This window comes from Ochotona princeps, chromosome 12 (assembly GCF_030435755.1).
Source record: "Ochotona princeps isolate mOchPri1 chromosome 12, mOchPri1.hap1, whole genome shotgun sequence".
NCBI lineage: Eukaryota > Metazoa > Chordata > Mammalia > Lagomorpha > Ochotonidae > Ochotona > Ochotona princeps.
The window spans coordinates 4,704,410-4,732,077 of NC_080843.1; positions in this window are offsets into that span (position 1 = coordinate 4,704,410).

The window sequence follows — 27,668 nt, forward strand, 5'->3', positions numbered from 1 at the left end:
ATTCATGGCCTCATCATCTCCACACACGCCGTTTCCTCAGGCAGACCACCTGGAGTTGGGACTTTAAAATATAAATGCAGAGTGACACAAACGTTCAAATCATAATGTATCTAGATAAAATATTATTGGTAGCATAAATTTTATACCTCTGATTCATAGGAAACCATCCTTCCATACAGAGGTTGGAGAATGGGAAAATTAATGCCTACAGACACTCACGAGCTCATGTACACATGTGCGTATGTATGAGGGCACGTGGAAAATTGCGAAGGTGATGATGCTTTGGCACAGCAGTTTCAGCTACTGCCCGCGATGCTGGCATCTTTTATGGCCACCAGTTGACACCTGGCTGCACCACTTCTGTGCAGTTACCTGACAATGAACCCGGCAGAGCAGCAGAAAATGGCCCAAGTACGTGGGCCCTGCACCCACGTGGGAGTCCTGGACAAAGTCTTGACTCCTTGCTGCCTTATTGCCAGATGCCACCCAATTGCACCAACTGGGGAGGGAATCAGTAAATGGAATCTCTTTCTCTTTTTCTCCCTCTTTCCTTCTCTCATATCTCTCTCTGATTGCTTTTCAAATAAAAATAATTAATGATTTTAAAGATTTAGATATTTTACTTGAAAGTCAGCATTATACATACACATGGAGGAAGGGAAGGAGAGAGAAAGAGAGAGATCCTTCATCTGCGGGTTTACTCCCTAAATGACTACCACAGCTACAGATGGGTGGTTCTTCAAGCTGAGAGCCACAACTTCCTCCAGGTCTCCCATGTAGGTGCCTGACAAATTGTGCAATCCTCTTTTGCCTTCCCATGACACTGGCAGGGAGTTAGATGGGAAGTAAAAAAGCCAGGTCTGGAACCATGCCTTTAAGTGATGCCAGTGACCCAAGCAGAGGACTGGTGTGCTACGACACCACGGTAGCTCCCAAATAAACTTTTCAAAAAGCTTATGTGAAATGCACAGTATCTTGTTTTATTTATGTACAGACTTTCTGAACTTTCCTTGTGCGTGTGCATGAATATACATAGACAGCTAAGTGTATGGAATATAACGCACCAAGAATCTTGGCACAATGCTATTTTAGTGCATTTGTTTTACATTTTTTTTTTCTGTAGCTATAGAGGACAAATTAAAAAACTCCCATTAGTGGATTTTTAAAGGTACTGAGTTTCGCTAGCTTTTTTCCCCTGCAAATACCAGCACAGTAGAATTATTCTTACTGTTGACAAGTGTGCCCTCAAGTGTTAACAGCATTCACACATGTTTAAGAGGATAATTAGTTTCATTTCATTCCATCATACTTATGCTATAATTATAGCATGACCTTTGTTCTATTTATACATGCTAGTAATATGTTCTAACACTATTTTTGTGTGTGTGAAGAAGAAACACTTGATAATAACCTAATTGCCTAATAGAATTACACAATAGATCTTAAATGACCCAACCTTGGGGAAAAAATGAAAATGAAAGACATCTGCATTGGAGATCAATTTCCTGACGCTCCGTTCAGATCCATCCTGCGGAGCCATTCCAAGGACACCTTTCCTGTCCCATCATTTGATGGGAATGATTTCCATGTTCCTCATGATTCAGCTCCATTCTGTCTCAGACAATACAGTGATTTCAAGCATTTCTCTGGATAACCGTGCCTTGGAATTTCTTCTCTTTTTTTGTCAGAGGATTCTAAATTTTAAATCCAAAGTGAAAAATAAAAATTAAGCAAGAATGGCAGCATGTACATTACAGAGTAATTTCACATTTAAATATTGTTTACAAATATGATGGCAAACATTTGGGGTTTTATTTCACTCTTGTATCAAAGGGATTCTAAAGATGATGTGACAACCTTGTTTTGTCAACTTTACCAAGATCTTTGCTGTGCAATTTGTTGCCATGATTCTAACTTTTAACAAGAAACAGGTGGTTCAGTAAACACATTCAATTCTCACTGCTTGTAGCTTTTCCTATGACATTTTAGTAATGCCTAACAGTAAGTTAATAATTTTTTAGAAACACCTTGTTTTCACTTTATAGATTGCATCAAAGCTTCAGTTAATGTGAAATTAAGTACAGCGAAATAGTTCTAAAGTCATGGATCACTAGCTCATCCTCTTAAAGAAAAACATCTCCAGTTTTTTTTTTTTTTTTCACTTGCTGTCAGTCACCCCCAGGTTCACTGAGCAGATGTCCACAGGGTACTTGGAGACTTCTGCTGCTTGACACACGTGTTTGTCCTGGGATCATTAGCGCATGGTCTGCACCTGCGACCCTTGAAGTCCCTCTCGATGATGGGATTCCAACGCTGCCCTACGTGTTCTGCATGAGCTCTTCGGGCTCCAGAATGTCGAGCAGTGTGCCAGCAGGCACCAAAAAGTGATTTGTAGACTTCTAACCAACAACTTCAGCAGTGTGGGGGGTAATTTACCTGCAAAGACTGGAAACTGAGTCACTATATATATCCTAACCAGGTTACCAATGGTCTGTCCACTACACTTGATCTTCAGGGATCAATGAGCAGTAAAATCATTTAGCAAGTTGAAGACAGACAGACAGATAGACATGGAATTTTCATTGTTTTTCCCAGTGCTCAGTTTAGCGTACGGTTTAGTGTACAAATAAACCCTACTTCTTCCATCCCTTTGTGCTTTGAGACTTGTCACTATCCTATGGTTGGTGAGGGTTTCCACAAAGCCTTTAGCCTCCCTGGAGGAAAATCTGTATTGTTCTCTGGTCCCACTGATCCGCCACTGAATTTTAGGTAAAGAGCAAGCTTTCTATCGGATTAAAATACACACGGAGGGGAGGGGGATGGAGAGCCTCTTGGAAAGGCTTGCTTGGAAGTAAGAACGGAGGGCTATGACGAAAGAACGGAGGGCTATGACGAAAGAACGGAGGGCTATGACGAAAGAACGGAGGGCTATGATGAAAGAACGCAGCTTCAGGGTGGAAGTAGGGATGGGGCAACCTTATGGACTAGCTGGTGCTGATGTCTAAAGCAAACTTTTCCTTCATTGACTATTTGCAAAGTGTGGAGAAAATAGACTGGCGGATGGATCAATAGATGAGTTTTAGCATTATCGAGTAATCCAGCCTACCACTAGGTTCATGTTTGGCAGTTCTGGATTTTTTTTTTTTTTAACGAACCAAACACACGGCAAAGTTGGGAAACTCCCTCCTCCACCTTCCTTCCCCCAATAACTGTCCGTACGGCTTTGCTGGTTTATACACCTAACAGTAAGGCGTATGAACATCCAGTGGTGAGGAGTCTCCAGCAAAAGAGTGAAAACCAATGGAACTTAATCAAGGAAATTGCATTTCTCCTTTCAACTGGAAAGAAAGCTGTTATTACCGGTAGCCGCCATTGGAAGTCAAGGAGCAGCGCCTATTCAGGGAGGGGACATTCTATCACTGAAATGAAACACAAAAAAGGCTATGCAAGTGACATCTCTGCAATAATATACCACAGCATTTTAAACTACTAGCTCAAATTTCATTTTCTGTTTCTTTACCATTAACAGTATTCTTGGGTTTTTTTTTGTTGTTGTTTGTTTTATTTTATTTTATTTTATTTTATTTTTTTATCATTGCACTGTCTTTACTTTCTCTCATTCGGGACTTCATTTGTGTTTTTTCCACTCCTTTGGACCAAAGCATAGATTATTTGATCTTTATTTATTTACCGTTATAGATATTCGAGGACACAAATTTTCTTTTTGCAACCGATTGTAACACTTCAAAGTTCATCATGCAATTTGAAACATTTTCTAATTTCCTTTTTGATTTTCAAATGCACATTGGGATTAATTAGAATTATATCAATTATTCTCCAAATAGTTAGAAATTATTTAAATATACTGTTGGTTATTATTTCTACCATAATTTTCCTGAAATCAGAAAGCACTCTGTATGTTTCGAATCTGAATTTCTCGGCTTCTTTTGTGGCTGAGCTAGGCATTCACCTGGGATGAATGTTTACTAAGCACAGAACAATTTATATTCAAAAATAATTGGACATTGTTTTCTCTGTGTGTCAACAATATTAATATGGTTTACACTGCTATTCTAATTTTCTAGATAGCTATTATTTTTTCATCTCATTGTTTTATCTGCTTTCCTGGAAGTAAAATGTTTATTATTTGACCTTGATTGGAGTCCTTTATGTTTTCTTTCACTTCTTTAAATTTGTTGATTTATGTGTTTTGAAACTTAGCTATTATGTAATTTATCTGAGTTTCTAATCAAGTATTTTTGGTTATACTAAAAATAATCAGATTTATTTGTTTATTTACTTATCAATTATTTATTTAATTAATACAGTTCCCAGTTCCTTAGGCTTGGGGATTCCCCTTACAACTCTCCTTCTCCCCTCATTCTTTCCCCCCGTATTATACATTAGTATAATCCTTCAAAAGGAGTCGCAAGTACATCCTTGTGCTATTTAAGTGTATCCTGACATTGTAGGTATAGACAATGGTATATAGTCCAGCATTTTATTGTCAAGATATGTTCAAAAACTTTCATTGGGATTCCATCTTTTATTCTGAAGTAGAAATGTATCGCCACTTCATGGAATCCTTGCTTCATTATATGGTTCTTCTGGAAAAATACATGTATTTTGCTGTCATTAGGTTTCTAAAGCTCTTTGTAAATCCTGGATATTAGGCTCCTGTCAGTTGTGTAGTATACAAGGATTTTCTCCCATTCTACTGATTGCTTCTTTACTTTCTTGATTGTTTTCACTATGGGAAACAAATTGCCATCACATACTTATGCTAGTAATTCAATCAAAAGGCAGATATCATTTATTAAATATAGATTAAATGCATGAAGAGTAAATTAATCTTTACAGCTGTATGTTTTCTGTTTCTTGTGATAATATTGACAAGTCTCCATTTTTAAGTTTTTTGTTCGGATGCGATGCTCTGGTGTAGCAGGTGTGATTGCCACCTGTAACGCCATCATCCAATATGAGTTCAAGTTTGTGTCCCAGTCATTCCAGTTCCCATCCAGGTCCCTGGTGATAGTCCAAGAAAGCAGTGGAAGATGGCCCAACGGCTTGGATCTTCTACCGAGGCAGGAGACCTGGACAAAGCTCCTGATGGCTGCTGCCTGAACTGGGCCTGGCACAGCCCTGACCGTTAAGGCTGTCGGGAGAGTGAGACAGCAATGGAAGATCCCCACCATCTCTCCATTTCTCTCTTGACATTGTTATCACATTATAGATTGATAAGTTCATGTCAATTAAAGTAAGTCAGAGAGAGAGAGACTCAAATACTGCACGTTTTTCCTTATGTGGGGAGCTAAATTCAAGATCAAAACCAGAAAAACACCAGCAAGATTAATGTAAACACAGAATTTTGAGAAGTTGGGAAAGGAAGAGAGGAAAGAAGTTTGGATAAAAAATAGGGAAGCTAAGTGTGGTTTGTTGTGATTAAATATGAGACAATAGTGAAACGGGAAGCTGAGAGTGGAGTGCCCGGGCACTTCGTAGTCCTGCACAGCTGTTATTTGGGAAACTAAAAACCGTTCTGAAATAATTGTTTCCAAGGTTTGTGTAAAAAAAAAAAAAAAAAAAAAAAACCTCTTTCAAATACAGAAAATCTTAAAAATCTGGTCATTTCTGTTTTATTATCATGAATTTAACTGCAAATTTACCTTTCCTCAATCACAAACATGTTTATCAGGTTATAGTAAAGTGATCTATGTTTCAATCTTGATTTTCCTTCCCCCATTTACTCCCCTGGTGCCAGGCATTTTTATTTAGCAGGGAGAGTATTGTTAATGCTCGCAGCATTCAGAGAAAGTACCCATTCCAGTCAAAGCGCATCAAAAACAACACCTTTCTAATTTACGTGGGTTCCAAACAATCTGTCTTCTCTGGCTTTTAAAATCAGGCCCAGATAGCACTTTGCATTAAGAACAAATTATCCTTCAATCATGATCACAGAGCAATCTGATAGCAGTAACACATAATTACATAGATGGAATATTAAAATTAAGAAACTGCATTCAAAGACACCACTGTTTTTATTATTGAAGAGTCATTTTCCAGCTCACTGAGTAAATGAAAATATAAAGATTTTTATTAAGATTAAACTCTGAGAGCTTTTAACTTCTGTATGGAAAGCATGTAAAAATGGTGATGACTCTTGGTATGATGGCTGGAAAAGTCTGGCATAATTTAAGTTAGCTTCCCCTTTGCTGCTAGAGTAAGCGAGTGGAATTATGGGAGTTGATCTGTTTGTTGATGTGAATGGCAATGAAGATACGATTCCTTTGGCTTGTCTTTATTTCTACTTTCACTTCTCGTGGCACATCTGTCTAGGTATACATGCAGGATGATATTTCTATCATATTGTGGTTTGACAAACAACATTTTAAAATATGTGCTTCTTGGATGTGTGTCCTTTGCACACAGTCTCTGCTACCTACCCTTCAGTTCCTTTGTTCGTCTCGGCAGTCTCCTAAGAATAGCCACGTGTTGGTGGCCTTCAGCTACTTTCGTCCAAGGTGTAAATCCTAGTAGCTCCAGGCTTTTTCAATATGCCCAGGCATTCAAAGATGACATAGTTATGACCAATGGAAGGTGAAGGAACTGGCTGGAGAGCTTTCCAAAAAAGTTGTCTTTCGGTCAATAGAAAGAAGGGCTATTCTTTCCCTCCACCTGGCAGGGTCCCTAGATGCCTGGAGGCACAGACAGCCCGTGCAGGGCTCACCATGGGTGTCCTGGAGCCACCGCATGGAGGTACTGAGAGAAACAGCTTCCTTTTTTGCTCAGCTTTGTCCATTATTGGTAGTTGAGAGAATTCCATCCAATACAATCAGCCAGATTTTAATATTCTGAAGTGTGTCTATTCACATTAAGTTTAGATTTGTGTCTTCCAGTGGTCAAAAATGCAGTAACTTCAGCAATGTGATTCTGCCCGCATCGCACTGTGTGAATGTGAGTGAGTCTCTGTGTATTACCGTATAAAGTAATGCCTGCAAATCTTTAAACTAAATTCTAGTGATTACCTTGCTTCTCGAATAAGTGACATTTTGTAGGATTTAATGATACTATGTATGCATATATGTATATATGTGCATTTGTGTACATATGCATACACAAATACATTTTTGTAATAAACACATTATTTTATGCATAGGTATGAATGTTAAATGCTATAAAATTTTGATTGTGATATTTTTAGATTTTTAAGTAAGTAAATATGAAAGAAAATAACAGTATAAATAATCAACTCCCTGTAGGATTTGGATTTATATTTGATTACTTATGGTTGTTATATAGTTTTTTTTTTAAATCACATTATAAGCAATTATAGATAATTTTAAATATTAATTTAGTTTTCCAAAAATATAGTAACAAAGAATAAGAGATAGAGACAGAGAGATATTCCCTCTGGCAGGCCAAGACCAAGAAAGACTAATTTTTCCAGTTCCCTCACACAGGTGCAGGAGGCCAAACTCTTGGGACATCCTCCACTGTTTTCTCAGGAATAATTAGCAGGAATATCAGAGACGCAAAATGTTAGGTATAAAACCACACTGAAACAGGGGGGCTGTCGAGGTTAGAATGATGGTAAAACCCAATCTATTGAGGTCTGCTCCCGGGTGAGGGTCATCGGTCCACAAGGCAGCTAAGGTTCACAGGCTGCTGGAACTGTGCCTGCACGGAGCGGCACTCTCCTTAAGCAGTGGTGATCACTGGGCGTGCTGTGAAGGGATGTGTTGTCTCCTGATGGATCTGCTCCAGCTTAATGGGTCTGGGGTAACGGACCTCAGTGCGGGAACTCCTGGTGCCACCTAGGGGCTTTCTGTCTGCCTCTGGGTCCTCCCGGCTAACATACCCAAATGCAGCTGGCAACATTGCAAGCAGTGGCTTAACTTGCGGTGCCACAATGCTGGGCTTGATTGATAATTTAAAGCAACAATTACCTGTATTCTAACAAAGAGTGCAGAGAAATCTGGAAAAGCTTTCTCTACTAACATACTAGTGCAATTTCCAAATAATTAACTTGCCTTTTAAATATTTCTAATGTAAACTTTCCAAAATCATCAAGGAAAGAGCACTTTAAAGTATATTGAGTGATACAACTTTATATAATGTGGAAGGTTGGAAGGGAGTGACTTTAGTGCAGTATTTTTAAGGGATATGATTATATACCTGGAATTAATAAAATTGGTACAATTTATATCACATAGTGAGCCCTGAACTAAGTCGTAGAAATAGAAGAGCACATTCAAGCCATCTTCCAGTTGGCCTAGATGTACCCATAAACTACACGGTAAGTTTCTACAAAGGCAAAAAAAAGTGAGCCTTAATCTGGGCTTTGGGGGCCTCAGATCAATCACCGTGGTTCCCTGTCTCAGGTTCTCTCAAAGACATCAAAGGGCTTTAAGCTTTATCAAGAAAAGAATAAACTAACGTTGATAGAAGCAGAAAGAGAACCAAAACCCGGGTGCGCCGTCCTCTACTCCCCACACTTTCCCTTCTAGTTGCACTCAGGGCTACTTGGGGAAATGAACTGCTTTCTTATTCTGGCTTGCATTGTCCTTGGTTTTCACAGAGCCTTGCTGTCAGGAAATTCTTCCCTCCGAGCCTCAATAGCTCATGCTCAAATTTAAACACATTTCCTCCTCTGTAATCAGGAGCAGAGCAGCTGGTCACCATCTTTTGCACACGAATCCTTCCATCCTTTTCTTAAAAAAAGAAATTCTGCTTCATAGAATCAGAGTTTGAAGGGACCTTGAAGTCATCCTATCCTTCCTCTTCCCTTAGCCCAGACTCCCCTTAAACATCGCAAGACATGAGCAAATCCATCCTATTTTGAAGAGATCAAGAGGAAACTAATCAAAAGCCTCCAACAGTCACACATTCCTCTGATGAGAAACCCTTACTTTCAGGAAATCATCATCATTATCATCAAAAAGCATTTTCCAAACACCCACATGTGCAAAATATGTTTGTGTGTCTAGACCCCGGAGAGAGGCTTGGATGCACAGGAGAACAAGCTAAAGAGAGCAGCAAGGTGCACAAGCCTCTCTGGGGGTTGGGTGGAGCCCAGCATGTAGCCTCTCAGGCCCACAGTGACCCTGTGGTCACCAAAAATGACCCACGTCATTTTTAAAAGGCATTCCAGAACTGCATGGAAGTTTCCTTTTACATTTAAGGAAATATAAGTAAAACATATATCCACTTAGTGCTCATTTGTTCAAATATTAGGACATATCCAGCCACTGTGAATGTCTAAAGGCCAGAGACCAAGGAGCAGAAAAGTTCATTGTAGTAATCTACAGCACGCATGTGTGAATCTAAAGGCTTAGCGATGTGTAGCATACATCATGCTCAATCAATCACCTCCATTGCAAAGTGCGGAAAGAATCTCAAGTTCTCGTCCCTCAGGCTTCTGGTAAGTCATTCATGCTCCCTGACCGTCCAATCTCGTGCTCTTCATGTTTACAGCACCCCAGACTGCCTCAGAAGGTTGTTGGGCACTAGGACCTCCAAGCACATCAGCATAAAGGTTGACTGGAAGCTGAGTAACCAGGATGTGGGCCCAAGCAACAGCGTAACGCACTATACCACAGGGCCTGCCACAAAAGGTCTCTAAAGAGGGAAGAAAATAGCATCTCGTGCCTTCATTCATGATCATGTTCAAATCTCCTGCTCCCACCTCAAGGCAAGAATAGTTAGAACCTTTTTGTTTTCCTGTTCTGATAAATTAACTAAACTTTGAGGAGGAAGACTTACAATGTATTGAATTCAACTGCAAACTTCTCTGATCCCAAGGTACTTGTATGTGTATGGTATAATTAATTTGGTCTAAGAGTCAACAGAACTAAATAGATACTAGGCTTCTGGAATTTACCAAAAAAATCCCTGATGATAGGCTATTCATTGCTGATTTTGCTATAATTTTCAGCAATTTCAAATTCAAGACAAAGTACATTCTTCCCAATAGAGCTTGTATTTCCATAAAAGCCACAGAAGTTTCCCAAGTTCTCTACCCTGGCCTGTGCAGATCTTCCAATGAGTGCTCTGTCTTCTCCATCAGTCTCCCTTGCTCTTCCTGCTCTGGAACAGGTGGACCTGCAGTGTTCTCACAGCACTGGGAGTGTGGGAGCTGCCGCATCATCACAGGGAAGCATCTCCTGCCTCAGTGGGCTTGACTAAGTTCTGCTGCCACTGACGGATGCTTCCCAACAGCCGCCAGACATCAGGACAGCTGCGTCCTGAAGGATGGCACCACTGTGCTCACCAACAGGAATGGGGGGAAAGGATTGTTCCAGTCTGCAGTTGGAGCCTGTCATGTATCTCTTTCTGGCAACAGGAAACAGTCAAGTTTGTTTCACTTTTTACTTAACCATACATTGCAGATGTACAAAAGCAGAAAAAATGAAGAAAAATTGCTACTTGATTCTAGTCTCAGGATACAAAAGGTTAATTACTCATGTGTTGATGGAGAAACAACACCTTACCAAGCGATTGTGACGGGAAATTTGGAATTATACCCATTCTTCCCCCAAGCAGATAGCCTACTCATCCTGCTTCCACGCAGCTTCATTATTTTCCCTGGCCATTATCACCAATCTCTACAAGAAAAAGAAACTTATTCTATCACAAAAATGCAGAGCTTAAAAAAAGTGCTTAAAAATGCTCAAAGAAAATCAGCGTAGTACATTTTTATAATGATAATACAGAATTTTGCCCATCGTATTACTTTTGTTCTTATGATGTCTTTATTTCGGGGTTCGGTGTGATAATTGGGTAAGTCAGAGTTAACTGGTTACCATCCAGTTTAGTTCTAGCAGTATATTGCTTAGAAAATACTAAAAGTTAGTTTACTTCCTCCTATTCCTGCCATTCTGTACTTTCAAAAGTATTCCAAATGAATGATAAACTTCTGGGCATAACTGAGTGAATCCGGTAACGCCAGGATCCCATCCTTTGAAAGTAAATGATTTGGGTTAATGTTATCATCTGTTGTATGACTGTGCTTGTCTTTTCACTTTGTTATACATGAACAAAAGTACCGAGTAAGAGTCCTAAAACAGGTTTACAACTAAAAAACTTCAAGTTTTGTCTCTCTTGCTTTTAAATCCATTTCTAAGTATGTGAGGTAATTTTCATCCTCCTTTCTTTGTTCTCCTGTTCCATCATGTTAATGAGCAGAAACGACTACCAGGGCCTGAGTGCTAGGAGGTGAATATTAAGCTGTAAGCTGTTGTAAAAGCATGTGACTTAGAAAGCCAATGTGGAATGACGATAAGAAACTCCCCACACTAAATGTCAATCAAATTCATCACCATGCTACTTAAGCCAGTCTTTATCACCTTTTCAGTGTTAACTAGATTTACTCTCATCCTCAACTTCATTATCTGTTGGAGTTAGCCACTCCCTTGGAAGGTATTTCATGAATGAATTAAGTGTGATTATTGAAATAGACATTTTGATATCTTTGATTGTCTAACATAAAAAATAGGAAAATTTGTGGTGAGCAGAATTAATATTCTGATGCTAGCAATACATGGAGGATCTTCAAAAAGTAAAAATGGGACTATAAACTGATAATTTTTTATACAAAAATTAAATTCCTTGTGTAGTTCATTATATATGCATTTATATACCTCTTTGAAAATCGTTCATGTACTATTTGTGTACTTTATTCCAATAAAATCATATCTGAACAGTTGCTATCTCACCTATGAAAATTTCAGGTAGGTTTTGCAAACTTTTATTGTCTCGACCCATTGAAGTCATTCCAGCCATAGCCCTACAAACCTCCTGTAAAAGCATTTGCTGTTGCCCCCTGTGCCACTGGCTGTGAGCAAGACATGCTGTTACTAACTGAATCTATGAGATCATTGAGACATTGCTTCTGTTGGGCTGAAAGGGACAGGAAGATGCCCAAGTGGCTGAAAACAACACAAGCAACTCTACTTCTCGGAATAGACTTGAGTGCGTGTTAAACTCGATTGGCTGACAGCAACACAGGTAACCCTGCTTCTCCGAATAGGCTTCAGGACACGTTTATACTTGAATTGCCCCATTTTTAAAGATTTGCCAAGTCATTCTCCAACATTTCACGGGACACATTGCTGTGCAACTACATCAAACACGAATCTAATTTCTGACAAGTTACTCTATACACTTGCACATACCTGACCTTCAAAACAGGGTGAACTAAAACTCACTGAGGAAGAATAGAACGACTGTGGCAATCCTTGAGGATTTCAAAAATCAATGATCTTAGCGAAGGAGAATGGGCCATTTATCATGACTATCTCTTTGATGTCAAGGGGGAAAAAAAAAGAAAAGAAAAAAGTTGCTCTTAGCAACACACCTTGTATTAGCAGCTGTGGAGTTTGCCGTGTATTCTACTGTTCCATCATGTCATCTGTCTCTTGACGTGGCATTATGCAGCCAGTTTTAAACACTGCATATTATATTTATTCTATTTAAAAGCAAAAACCTTCAAGGTCAGAGCATTTATATCATCTTCCCTGCATCGTAAAGCTGATGAGTGCTGTTTCCAGCATTCCATCTCAAAAAGATTAAAAGTAGGTGAAATCTGTATTTTTCTTATTCTGTGGAATTTTTGGAGTTAAAGGTTAACCTTTATTTAAATTAGTCCAAAAAGAATAAACACCAAATAATCCTGGAGGTGTTTTCTAACTGATCTTTTGAATAAATCCTGCCTTTTTATTTACTCACTTGAAACAAATACAAGCTTTCTAGGTCAAGTTTTTCTCAGTGATCATATGGTTTAAATAATGCTATTCTGGGTTAGATTCGATGAAGAGAACAGAGAACATAGACATTATGGTTTCTTTATACTATTAGGGTTTTTTTTTTTGTCTTGACATCATTGGCTTAGAGCTGAGTAAGCACTGCTGAGGAGACTGCCCTGCGCATTGCAGGAGGTTGGGAATTCGGCTTTATACCTATTAGATGTCAGTAGTAGTCCCAGTTGTGACAACCCATAATGTTTTCAGACATTGCCAAATCACGCTTAGTTGAGAACAACTGATCTACTTTAATTTAAATGTCAGAACAAGTACTACCTCTTAATATTACATTGGGCAATCAAAAAGGAAAAAGAACTAGCACAAATTAGCAGAGACACTAATCTTTTAATAATAGGCTTGCAGTGCATAGACAGATGTGCAGCAGCATTTTCTCAGTGAATTCTGTGTACGTGTTTGCAAGCCAAAACTGACACTTTGCAAGGAACCTGCCTAGGTGCTCCTTCACTGCTGTGATCCAGAATGGAGCTTCCTCTAGCATACAGGTTGTTCGTCCTCCCGGTTCCCTTTGTCTGCCAGCATGGAACCCTCTCATTCTGTGTGTCTGGAAAGCAAGCACTAATTCCCTTTGTTCTGGGCTGCTGTTCCAGGGATGAACACATAACAAAGACCTCCCTATAGCCGAACACTCAGGCCCCTCAACTCTAACACAACTACTGGAATTGCTGATTTCATCTCTTCCCTGTGCTACCTTGTTGGAATTAGAACTTGGGGAATCAACAGGAAAACGTGGATACTTTCACCCCAGCTCTTAGCTGTAATAACAGGCAGAACTTAATCTGATCTGAGAATCTCTTTGCCTACCATTAGAATACATATATCTCTAACAGGCTAGTTTTTATTTCAGAGCTATGGAGAAATCTCCAATTTTCCATATTTCTTGGAAAATCTGTTTCATAGGTCAAAAATTGAAAGTTGTTTCTCCTCAAATAACTTCTACTTTTTAATTTCTCGGAGAGGCTAACTTCTAGCTATATCATTTATTGTATTACATTACCTTACCTAAGAATGCCATACCACATGCCTTGCCTTTTGCAAGAGAGCTTGCTGTCATTATAAAGAATTTTTTTTTGCCCAAAGACTTTCATTTCATTTTATAGACATAGCAAAACTAGTGATTTGCTGCATTTGTATCCCCGCTGTGTCTTTTAGGAAATGAAGGCTTCCATCTTTAGCCAATATCTAGCAGCTGCATAGTATCATTTCGTAATAATGTTTGGTGTTAACCTGAACATTGATTTATTATTTTTCTACTGTGAAATAATTGGACAACTGTGAAAACAGAATAAAAAGAATCGCCAATCCCTTAAATGGCTCGAATGGAAAAGCTACCTTGAAACACGTTTTCATTATTCGTGGGAGGACAATGAAGCACATGAGCACTCTCCCTACTGAGTCCTGCAGGACGAAGTGTTCCCGTGCTCTGTAATGCTGTCCTCTGCATTCTGGGTGATATCCAGGGTCTGGGCAGTGTTGAAATGGAGAGTGACAGGCTCTCAGCAGACTGCTCTGAGAGTGTGACATCAAGGCCTTCAGGAAAACTCAACAGGTGTATAGTAGAAGTGCAACTTGATACTAGGAGGCTTGGCAGGGGCAAACTCTGGCTCTGGAAAACCCTGATGTTCAGAAGAATCCCATGGTACCCTTTTTCAGGAAAAATTCTTGCGCATTTACATGTGTTTCATTTTTTTCTTTGTTGATCTCTAATCTAGAATTCTTGCTGTATGAGGACTAGACCGGAGGTCAAACTCTGCACCATCACTTCATCTTGGGCACTCTAGCCCTGAAGATGCTGCTCGAGGAAGTAAGTATGTCTTCCGTGTCCTTCACTCGCTGCGGAATGATCATTTACCAGCACTGGAATGCTCAGATACTCTGGGGCTTTATCTGTTTGGGAGGAACTATCTAGTTGACTCAGAGATTTGGGAAGGGGATATATTAAGTATCAGATGTGAAAAGATCAATGTGGTTCAAACAAGCATTTGCTGTAGTCATCAGCATATCTACATCTGAGTGCCTGGATTTCACTCCTGGCCCCGGTTCCTGCCACCAGCTCCTACGAATGTGAGTTAGGGAGGCAGTGATGATCAGTCACCTAGTTGGGTCTCTGACACATAGTGGAGACCCATAATGAGTTCCTCGCTACCATCCTTATCCCTGCCCAGGCTTTGCCAATGGGGAAGTTGGGGATTGAATCATCTGATGGGCTTCTCTCTCTTTCTGTACCTTCACTGCCATTTCTGTCCCTGCATCTGATTTTTTTTTTTAACCTGTTGGAAGAAAATAAAAAGATATATATACCGGTCACCAAGAGTATTATGTATTCATTTTTGCATTTCTGCCTTTCTGCTCTGTTTTCTCATTTGTCTCAGTCTTTTGTGTGAGGTGTTTTTTTTTTTTTTAAGATTTGTTTCATCAGTTTAAAAGATAGTCACAGGGATAGAGGATTGAGGAGAAGGAGTAGGAAGAGGATGAGAGAGAGAGAGAGAGAGAGAGAGAGAGAGAGAGAAAGCTCTCCTATCCACTGGTTTGCTTTTTGAACCAGGCTGAAGCCAGCAGACATTAGCTTCCTTTGGTCTCTCATGTGGATGCAGGACCAGCCTCTTGTCCTTTTCCAGGCACATTAGCAGGACACCTGATTCGAAGTGGAGTAGCCAGGACTCCATCTGTGTCTTTATGAAATGTCAGTACTGCAGGTGGCAGCTTAATTCAGTGTGCCACAAAGCCACCCCCATGTGAGTTTTCAAACCACCAAAACTTTTTAGATCAAACCTGTTTATTTATTAAATACATTCACCATTTACCTTATTACATGAGTATATATTACATTTTCTGTATTTAGAATTGCATTTAAGATGTTGGTAGGTAAATCTGCCACTCTAGGAGTATATTTCATTTATATACAAAAGAGCAAGTGTTGTCATCCATCACTTCATTTCTACCTGCATGAGATATTGGAGGGAAATGTTTTGGTAGTTATGAAGCTTATCTTCTTGGAAAGGATTCTGCCTACCGTCTCGGAGGGAGACAGTGACTAAAACACAAGGTAGAAAAACTGCCAGCAGTAGTAATTATTAATGATTCCCAGTGATATAAAACAACTGAATCATATGAAGTATGAGAAATGACCTCCATTAATTGGTATTTCTGGCAAATTCCAGTAGGTGTCTGAAGTCCCTGAGAGACCAGGTTCCGTGGGCAGATGTTGTAATCTGCATCTCTTTCACCTCTGAAAGCTTGAAATATGAGGTATTTTAAACACATTCTTTGTGTGTTACATTAAATCAGGAAGTAGTCCCTCAGCCTGGCTTTTGAGCTGCCAGAGCTTGAAGGATGCTGGTGTGCATGGTGTGGTATTTTTGCTCACCACAGGTTCCCGTCGTTCTGATGGAAGAGCCTGACAAATATTTAGAAAAATACAATCAAAAGAGGGATTATCAGGGAGAATATGGCGTTTTTCTGAAAAGCTTTGATTTTTTTCTTTGAATTTTTTGGCTAAATGTTTGGATTGTATAGTTACTACATTTGTATCACTTCTAAGATAAGAGCATTTCTTATTTATAATGAATTTTCACAAGAGTTGATAGTTTACACTGGTATTAATTAACTTTTGTAAATGAAATTGCATAAATCACAACACAAATAGTAAAACTAAGGAAATAAATAGTAAGAATAAAAAGAGCCCTGAGTGTTTGGATCTGACCCAAAACGACCATTAAAGTTGTCAATTTTCCCATTAAATTGATAACACTGTAAGCTTTCTCTACCTGGCTGGAAATGCCGACTTAATTCTGAGTGATAACACTGTATCCAAGAGGGTTTTGTAATTTTGATGATTTTATGTACAAGAGTATATTTTTGCTTTTGATGGTCGTTTAGTTTCTTTTAATAGCTCTTTTTTTTCCTTCTGTGTAGAGGATTGTTTACTTTAATTTTCATAATGCTGAATTTTTGAACTATCCAGAACATATGTGTATATATGTGTATATATATTTAAATCATATATATTATATATTATATATGATCAATACAATCATAGTATATATGATATATTAAATCATATAGATTGAACATATACGTATATATTTAAGATATATTAAAATCATATATACACATATACATATATATAATAAATATATATAATAACATGTGTATCACTTATTACGATGAATTGGAGTATTAGAATGTTTATAATTTGTAGTACCCTGTATTTTATTTTTTTCTTTTAGTTAAGAGAAATAAACATACATGCACACACGGAAGGTACTGGGTGAGAGATAGAGCAAGAGAGAATTCCCATCAATGGTTTCAAACCCCAAGAACTCTCAGTAGCTGCGGCAGGGACAGACTGGAGCCAGGGACTCAACCCAGGTCTCCCACATGGATGGTGGAGTCCTGAAGAGCTGAATCATCACCCACTACAGCCACAACAAGCATTAGCAATAACCTGCAAACAGGAATGGGACTCCGTTCCAGGCGCTCTGACTTGGAATGTGGGTGTTCAATTAACAGCAGAAACAATAAGCCAGTATTTACAAACTGCGTTTACTCTGTGATAATTATTTCTTATTTGAAGTGTATATTTCTATCTTTCTAAATTGCATATTTATGTTATCTTAAATATTCTAAACACCTTAAAATTTAAAGTAAGATATGTTCCGCATTTCTGTGGTTTCTTATATAACCATCACAATTTGACAAAAACGGAAGTATGTCATATAAAATCATACATTTCTTTTCAATATACACAATTTTTTTCTTTGTATCCTTTCAGTGCAAATTGTATTAAGGGCAGAAAGGGGCCCACGATGCCTTGTGTGTCATATCAGATGTGTTCAACGTGATAAACACTAAAGGCCAACAAACACACAGTTCTTCTGGTAGAAGGTGATCATGTTGCTTGTATTCATTATAATAAATTTTTATGCATGGAATTTCAATAAAGTTTTAACATCAGGAACACCTACGGAGACCCAGATGTTTTAATTTAGCACATAATATCTATAAAAGTACCATTTTCTTTTCTTTAAGGATTTTTAATTTCCATGGAAAAAAATCTTTACAAAGGATCAAAATATAATTTTAAGCAACAAAATGTCAAGGTAATTGTGCCCATTGTCTGGTCAATTATTATCTTCCCATTTGATTCCCAAGGGAATGTTCTGTTGCACTATTTTACTGATTTGACTTTGGTTTTACTTCATATTTGGTCATATTTTAATAAGTTTCTGGTATGAATAATTATAGCTTCCATAGCCTAACTTAATAAAGCATATAGCCTATCTGATAGTGAAGACATACTTTTTGGGGACTTTTAGAGACACAAATGCTTGTCTAGGGAAAAAATTATCAAAGTTACAGACAGAAGAAAGACAAATTGTAGAGTAATTTGGGAGTTAATTTCTGTTCCATCATTTATTAACTCTATAATGTGGTCACATCGCTTTACTTGTTAGAACGTTGGTATTTTTTGTTCCATATAATGCCATACAGATATTTTGAGAGACTGTTAAAAAATAGAAATTTTGTGTTTAAAGAGCTTGACGCAACACAGTTGTATTAGTCATGGTTATCCAGAAAAAAAAAAAAAAAGAATGAAGTCTCTCACTACATTTGTATACACCAGCTACGACTTGAAGATGTGGATCACAAGATTGCAGGAACTGACAAGGTTGAGATGTCCAGGCAGGTGTCAGCCTGGAGGCCGGAGGAGCAGCCATCTTTCACCAAGAGTCTGCGGAAGGATGATGGACCTGCCTCTTTCCCAGGAGCCCCAGACGTTGACCTTTAACTGGCTGGATAAGGCTCTCCCACATTAGGAAAGATAACACACTTTACTCAGAGTCTAATGACTTAACTGCTAATCTAATCTAACCAAGACCTTCGCAGAAACACCCAGACTGCTGTTTGAGCCATTTCTGGTGCAGTTCTAGCTGTGTTTAGGCATGAAATGAGTCATCGACGTGGTCTGTGCCGGAATCCACAGAGCAGCCCTTAGGCAGCCAGAGGTTGTCTGGAGGACCCGGATCCTCTGCAGATCCTGCCTTACGCCTTATATCCACAGGGATGCTGGCTTCTCATGGCACCTGACCCTGCCTCCCTAACTGCTCTTTGAACTTCCATAAACAGCGACAATGGTCGAAGAAACTTTTTGTCCGGCTTCAAAGTTTCCAAAGTCAATGAGTAAAAGCAGAAGTCCTATACCCCAGCCCAAAGAGGAGAATCATCCCAGTTCCATACCTGGCCCCTAAAGTCCTACTTTTTAATGTCAGAGGCTCTGAAAAGTCTGGCATGAAAATAATAACTTCAACTGCTAACTCAGCCCTTCTCTTTAACCAATGCTCAAGAGAGTCCTTCCAAGCGAGGACCAGGATTGCAGGGTGGGCTACCTCATCCACATTCAGATGGCCCGGGTACATTCAGTTCCTCATTCTCCCAGTCAGTACCAATATGCCATGGGGGGCTTTTCTCTGTTTTGATTCATTCTCACACATTTAAGCAATTTGGGAGACAGATCCTACCTCCTTAAACCAAACTCTAAATTCTAGTTGAGCTCAATCGATTCACTTAAGAATACAGCAAATTCAATTTATATTTTGAATTCCATTTAATGTAACAGCTAAGTGCCAGCCTTATAATGAGTCTTATGGACCTGATTTGATGTACAAATTCACTAAATTTCTATGTGCTTTAATTACAGAATTCATCTTTTCTCCAAACTTTTCTCATGCCAATGCAGGAAAACAGCTGAATATCTTTATTTTTCTTCCTGTCAAATGTTTTTCTTCTCATGTTTGACGGTTCTGATTAAGTTGGCATCGTAAGAAGCTCTCTCCTATTCTCTTTCATGCTATTCTTGACAAGCCTGAATCAGGCATTCTGGCTGGCATTCCAGAGCCGTGCTTTTGGTATATTCATTTATCATGAAATAAGTCACTCTGCTGATTTTGTTTCCACTTATTCTGAGAAGCACCCTCAGAAACATTACAGGAATGCGGGGTTGCTGCAAACCAGCTCCCAGGCTGTGTCTGCACTGTGTCTCCATGGTTAGCACATCCTATCCACTGATGTCTTGAAACAAAGGAAAGCAATGGCTAGAGAAAAAAAAAAGCAGGAGTTCAGATAAAATGGAATTTTCCACCACACTGGATATTCATCCAACATTTAATCTGAAGCCAAATGTTCTGCTATAAATTTATTCTTTATGGCCTTCAGCCTGGACCCCATAGGCCACTGGGAAGTACCTGCTACATCTCTAGGCTTTGCTTACTTCTCCCTTTCCTTGTTGTTAATTTCTAAACAGCTGCATGCTTTATTTATAAAAAACAACTGTCAGTTTTCTGCTTTTTTATGTGTTTTATTAACTTTGGTGGTTATGCTGAGGAAGAAAACTCTACAAAATGTGATTTCTTGAAAGGAGAATCTTTGTAGCATTAAATCAGAATCATAATAAAGCAAAAGTTATAGTGCATCAAAAATGGCAATGCCAACACCACACATTGATTAGAAAACACAATGTGCCTTCCAAGCATCCACGGAAAATAGTCTGTGAAAACTGCAGGACTTTCAATGCTTTTGCACCAAAAAAAAAAAAAAAAAAAAAAAAAATCCGCTATTTTCATGAACTGGTTGAAGTCCTCTTGTGTTTACAAGGTCTGATTTGAGTTCCTTGGTTTTGGTGGCAGAAGGCTCTTCCTGGACAGCAAAAGGTGTTCTGAGCAAGATCCAACAGACATTCCAAATGCGTCGGGGAGCAATACGATTCTTTATGTCACATTTTTACTTGGGAGTCGGACATAAATAAAACAAAACAAATGGATCTTGCTTTCTAAAGAAAAATGTGGGGCCAAGGTAGCGGGTGCCCACCCACTTCCCTTGGTTCCTCCCAAAGCTGAGGAAGCCTGTCCTGCTTCTTCTGGCTTCAGGAACTTGCTTTGAGGACAGCTGCTGAGAGCACCTTGTGAGTGGAGACCCAGAGCAACACATCACTGCACTGCAGGCTTCTCTACCGCCTGGCCGAGTCCTGGAGGATGCTCTGGGTGTTCCCTCCATCTTTAGAGAGTCCTCTGCAGAATGTCCTCAGACCCCCCCTTGCCATTCTGCTGGAGGAGAGTGAGATTCTACCTGGCCCTGAGCCCCCTGTGTGCAGCCCATGCGTGTGCGGAGGGAAAGCTGCTTTTCGGTGTTTAGGTCTATATGTGGCGGGTGTAGGAGCAGTGAGATGGGATGTGTCGATTGCACTTCAGTTTGTTTCCTGCACTTCAGAATCAAGACAATTGTAAAAATCAAACTGACAGGACCTCCCTCACAGTTATTCATTTTTTCCTCTGAGTTTGGTGGAAGTGAGACTGTGTATTTTGAATTCTGAGAGGCACACTTTATTTACCCATAGGGAATAATACATTTTATTCTATTTTCTTATTCTGTATGTATTTAGGAAAGGGCCATTTTGAAAGTTCTATTACACCCAAGCAAATAACTGAGCAAGAGTGCTTGTGGAAAATAATATAGGCATGACACAGCTCCAGGAGTTATGTAATTCTCATTTTTACAGAATGACACAAGGGGAAATCATAAAAATATAGTTGTTTGGTAGTGAATCATATTGTGTAGTTGTGATATATTTTTAAGTTCAGTTTCTTGTCACTGGTAATATTCAATAAACCAGTGGTCATGACTGCTAATACTACTGACAGTGTTGCTATACTGAATCGATACCTATGGAAGAAGATACACAATGTTTCTGTGATAGTTATGACTGAGTTAAAATATAGGGAGCCTTCTGGCGTGACAGCGTAGTGGTTAAGGTCCTCCTCACCTTGAACGCGCTGGGATCCCGTATGGGCGCCTGTTCTAATCCCAGCTGCCCTGCTTCCCATCCAGCTCCCTGCTTGTGGCCTGGGACAGCAGTCAAGGACGGCCCAAAGCCTTGGGATCCTGTACCTGTGTGGGATACCTGGAAGACTTCCTGGCTCCTGGCTTCAGATTGGCTTAGCTCCATCATTGTGTCTGCTTTGGGAGTGAACCATTGGATGGGAGATCTTCCTCTCTGTCTTTCCTCCTCTCTGTAAGTCTACCTTTCCAATAAAGATAAGTACATCTTTAAAATAATATATAGGGAGCCTGTTATCAGAAAGAAAGCAAAGTGACAGATACCAACTTCACTTACCTGTCATCAATATTTAAATAATCTTTGTAAGTATTTTGTTGATAATCAAATATACTAACCCTGATTATTTCAACTGGCAAATTAAACTCAAATCTGTGTTACAGGATTTCATGAAATAAACCCTTACAGACTATCACCTGATTTACACAGCTGTAAAAAAACACAGATTGCCAAATTCACATGATTTTATATAAGATTAAAATGACTTACAGCAAGTTTTCATGGTGCTTTATAAGTTTTGTCACACAGACTGAAAGCAAGCAAATATTCTTTGACAATATTTAAGAAATCAACACTACTGGTAAAAATCCAATGTTGGCACTGATTTGCCTTTATGGAGCCCTCGGTTCCTGCATGTGTAGTGTGCAAGAATGCCAATTTCAAAGAGAGCTCTCCATGCCGTCTTGCTGGAAATATATTTAAGCAATAGCATTCCTGTTTAGAATCAATTTTGATTAGGGAAGCTGATGCGCCTTCTGCCTTAATTGCTGTTGAATTTGGGGGAGTCACTTGGAGGCAGCGCTAGCTCTTCCAGCCACCTGAGGACTACTTAGGAAATTAAGGAGTATCCTATCCAATGAAAAAAAGTCAGGCAACATCTCGTGAAACAGATATAATTGGGAATTATGAGAAACCTCTTAAAATAGAATTATTTTTGGGTGAGTGAGTAGTGAAGTCCAAGTTAAATGCTCCTAATAACATACAGCCTTTGTTTTCTAACTTTGCAGCATGCTGATTTAAATATTTTTGCAAAATGTTTTTCAGTAGGAACAGTAGTTGATTCTCTAAAATGGTTAGTTCAAACTATGCAGAAGTTTCTTGGCAATACTTTTTTAAATTGAACTCATAATTAGTCATAAGGGGAAAGTCATTTTAGTGGAAAACAAAATTCAAAAGGCTAAACATTAACTGCTGAATTTGCTTTTTGCCCTTTGCAAATTCTTTCTACATGATATCATTCTCCCTATATTTTTGAATGCATATTTGGAAAGAAATTACTTTCTGCTTAACATGAAACTGTAGGCAATTAGATACAAAAGTCCAGTAAAGCAACACTAGAGTTGCCAATGTAAGCATAAAGAAGAAAAACAGTGGAGGAGTTAACATCCTGACAGCTGTGCTAACCCCCACCCGTGGCCAGTGCCCACAAGGTACATAAATCCACAACCGTGTGGAGCTACTCAGGAACTCCGAAAGACAATTCCAAAACAGAGGTGAACTTGGCTTTCCTGGGAACCAAGAGCAGTTTTGAGGCCTGTTCCTGAATTCCCATTCTTCAGAGGGTCTTGAGAAAATGTATGCAATAATGCAAATGCCCTGAGAGGGGCAGCCCAGGTTGCTGCCTTGAGGCTTCTCTTAGCCAGCAACTTGACCCTACTGCTCCATGAGAGTCACTTCCAGGGCCAGAGAAACTTGTGTGCTTTTCTTTTTCCCTAAGAAATGTGTAAATTAATAAGTAAGAACTTTAACATATAAATCATTTGTAAGTTACTGAACAAGTAAAAATATTTTCTCCCATTTTCCTCTTATGGCAACACACCCATAAAATACCAACAAGTCCTGAAAATCAGAGTATGGATACACTAGACTATATGATGTTTTCCTAAGTAAAGATTCCAGTTGTAAAATCTGCTTTGCATTCTAAGTTTGAGCTCAGTTTCTGAGGTAAATCCTAGCTTACAGCTCCATGGCAAGTATTCTTCAAAAGAAAAACGAACAACAACAGAATGATTATTATTGTATTTGAAAATCAGAGTTAGAGAGAGAACAGTCTTCCATCAGCTGGTCCACACGCTAAAAAGCTTCTCTAACCATGTGATATTCTTCACTGGAATGGGACAGAGACAGTTAACCTCTGCAATAAGGCAATTTGTATCATTAGTTTGGGGTTATCGAATTCAGTTTTTGCAGATAATATGCAAGGTTTAATAGTATGCAAGCATGGGGGCAGGTTGGATTTTTTATGAATAAGAAAAATAAAATATAACCCACAAGGTCTAATATTGGAATTAGCATAAATTACCATAGTATAGGAAAAATACGTGTATGAAGTAAACAAGCAATTTTTCATAAGATGATATGGGATATTTAAGCAGACCGAAAGGAATGTGTATAAATAGAATGCATATACCTGAAAATAATTTCCAATGGACAAAGCCAACATGTGATAGAAATAAGGAAAGGTGAAGGGAATAAGCAAAGATCAGAAGAAATTATGCAAAAAACTATTGAGACATAAAGACATGAGACAGTGAGCTTGTTATAATATTTACTGTAGCACAATCCTTGAAGAAACGAAGAAAGAAGCAGCTGTGGAAAATATTTGAAGAAATAATGTTAGGGATTTTATAGAAATGATGAAAGATGCCAATAATCAGATTCAAGAGTTACAATGAGTTCCAGGTGTTGACATTTGAATACATTTTTTCATGATGAGATGGGAAAACACCAAAATCAACCAAAACTACCTTTAACGTAATCAGAACAAAATGGCTATAGAAAACTAACCTAGCGAGAGAAACAAGTAAGTCTGAAACTACTTTTTATGTATTTGTTTTAATTTGAAAAACACAGAGAGATGTAAACAGAGAAAACAAGCTCTTACCTGCTGGCCAGCTCCTTATATGTCAATAGCAGAAGAGGGAAGCTAAGATCAGGGTCCCACCTGGACCCAGGTGTTCCATCGGAGCGGCATTGACCCAAACACTGAGCCATCTCCTCTTGCCTACAATCATCCATATTAGCAGGAAACTGGAATTCAGAAGGGAAGCAGGGCTTGAGCCAGAAAATCCTCTGGAATGTGGCATCCAAGAAATGCATTGATTGCTAAGACTTGATTTCCTAACAATAGAGATGCAATATAAAGGAGCCTAGGTTTGTATCTTCATGAGCGGAAATACAGTAACAATAACCCCAGAATTCCACAAAAGTGAACACTTCCCTCAATTGTTAAAAAATTGACACTATTCGACAAGACAACATTGAGGGAATATTTGGTACTAAGTCCAATTTGTAAGTAATTACAGGCAGAAGCAAGTGAATAATAATGGAAGGTCTAAGTTGGAAAAAGCAGCAATTAGAAGATATTGTAGCAAGTATGTAGGCATGTCTAAACTGCCTTTGTAACATCAGTGCTAACTTTTTATGGAGGAGGGGACAGGGAGATGAATAAAATAAAGAGCTAAAATGCCGTCACCTGGGCATGTACTCAAATGCAGACGAGAAATAAGAGAAAAGCATGTTAATGAGATTGCAGTGTTCAGGAGAAGTGTAAAAATGCTGGTTAATTTACAGAGATATGGTAACCATGAAGTAGAGATGCATTGCAGTATTCATCTCTATTTCTGAATAAAAGATGAACTCCCAAGTAAACTATTAAATACATCTTGACACTAGGATGCCGGAATTCATACCATTCTCTCTACCTGCAATGCCAAGGCGTACTTAGATATAAGAATGATGGCTTTGTGACTGCTGTTGAGGGCTAAACTATTGTTACCGTATGGCATGCAGAACTTGCAGAAAACCAAGGCGAAGCTTGAAGTGCACAGGTGGAAATCAGGGAAGATGCGAGGGACGGCAGCACGCTTGGGGCTCTGCTGCGGCCCCGTCGGCGTTCCTCAGGGAAGGCTCGTCACGCACACTTTGTAAAGGCTGTATCAGTGATTAGGTGGGGCAGAGCAGGAATGATTGTCCACTGGGCCAGTTCAAAATCAACATTTTCAGGACCAACTCTGTCTCTTCATTTTTCACAGAGTCTTGGACTATAGTTGCCTGATTGAGGAACCACTTCCCTTAATGAGAATTTGTGAGAAAGGGAATACTGGGAATTGTTTTTCAGCAGAATCATTGTTGACACATCAAACACGCAATAATAGAATCCATTTAAAAACTATACACTGCAAACATAATAGGGCCCGGAGCGAGAGTGTAGCAAAGTCCTCGGCTTGAACATGCCAGGATCCCATATGAATGCTGGTTCTAATCCCGGAAACCACTTCCCATCCAGCTCCCTGCTTGTGGCCTGGGAGAGCAGTTGAGGATAGCTCAAAGCTTTGGGACATGGGAGACCTGGAGGAAGTTCCTGGCTCCTGGCTTCTGATTGTCTCAGCACCAGCCGTTGCAGCCGCTTGGGGAGTGAATCATTGGATGGAAGATCTTTCTGCCTCTCCTGCTCTCTGTATATCTGCCTTTCCAATAAAAAATTAAAAAGTAATAATAAAGACTAAGGGAAAATAGAAATGAGTAAACATGAGATTGAAACCAAATAGGAAATATCAAAGAATACTAACAATGGAAAAAGAGGGCTGAATGAAAAGAGGGAAAAAGTTGAGAGAAAGGCTGGAAAGTGAAAATAATGTTACGTACTCTAAGAAGAAAATGCAGAATTTTGTAAAGATGTATACCAATAAACTTGAAAACTTAGACTAACTGATAGATTTTCAAATATGCCTTATTAATAACATTGTAAAAGTGTACAGTTTAGTACCAAGAGTACCAATTCAAAACATTCAATGAGTTGACAAATATCTTCCATGGGAAATAAGGATAAGTTAAAAATGTCCTTTGATTGCTGACAGTTGGCTCAGCAAGCTAATCCTCTGCCTGCAGCACTGGTATCCCATATGAACACCTGTTGGTGAGTCTGTGTTGCTTCAGCTCCATTCTAGCTCCCTGTCTATAACCTGGGAACAACAGTGGATGGCTTCAGCCCTTGCGTACCTTCACCCACCTGCAAACTCCAAGGGGCTCCTGACTCCCACTTTTGGATTGGGTCAGCTCCAGCTGTTGTGAAAATTTGGGGAGTTAACCAAAGGATGAATGATCTGTCTTTCCTTCACCCTATAAAACCTGCCTTTGAAGTAAAAGAAATAAATCTTCAAAATGTTTAAACTTTGCTTTTGGACAGGAAAACCTTCTATGGTCTGAATGTTTATGCTTTCCTGAAATTCGTATATTGAAACGTAATTCCCAAGGTGTTTGCTGCTGGGGCTCTGGAGCATGGTTATGGACAGGAAGACAGAGCTCCTGAGTAGGGATACGGTTCCTTCTGCCACCAACTGAGGCTACAGTGACAAGGTGGACCATCAGCAGATGTCACCTTCCTCCTGGATTTCCCAAGCCACAGATTGGTGGGAGAGAAATGGGTGCTGCTTACAAGGCTCTGTGTGTATGGTACATGTTATAGCCGCCTGAGGGAACTAGGACAACCTTCCAAGCTCAGCGTAGCACCTGCTTCTCGGCACAGGACTCAGACAAGGTTTTGACTAAATGAACGAGGAAAAGGATAAATGCCTACTGCCTTCAAAGGAGCACGTGCAATTTGTTGAATTCTCTTTAGAACTGGTTTTTGGTAAGACCATAGAAGCTATGCAAGATATAATAATATTTTGTCAAACTTACTAAAATGTACTATAAAACGCAGTTATTTGACATACAAATTTCCTAATTCAAAAGCAATTGTGATTCTCTTCTCCATATATATATGGTGGGTAATGTACTTAAGTATACTATATATACTTAGGGTAATGTTTACCTGTATTCCAATATATATTTGTAAATATTAGATGAGATATTTAAGCTTTTTGTCCAGCTCTTAAGCAGGAAATCATCAATGATTTGTGCCATGAAGTATAGCATGAGATTACTTTCAGAAACCTTCAAAGCAGTGTAGCATGTTA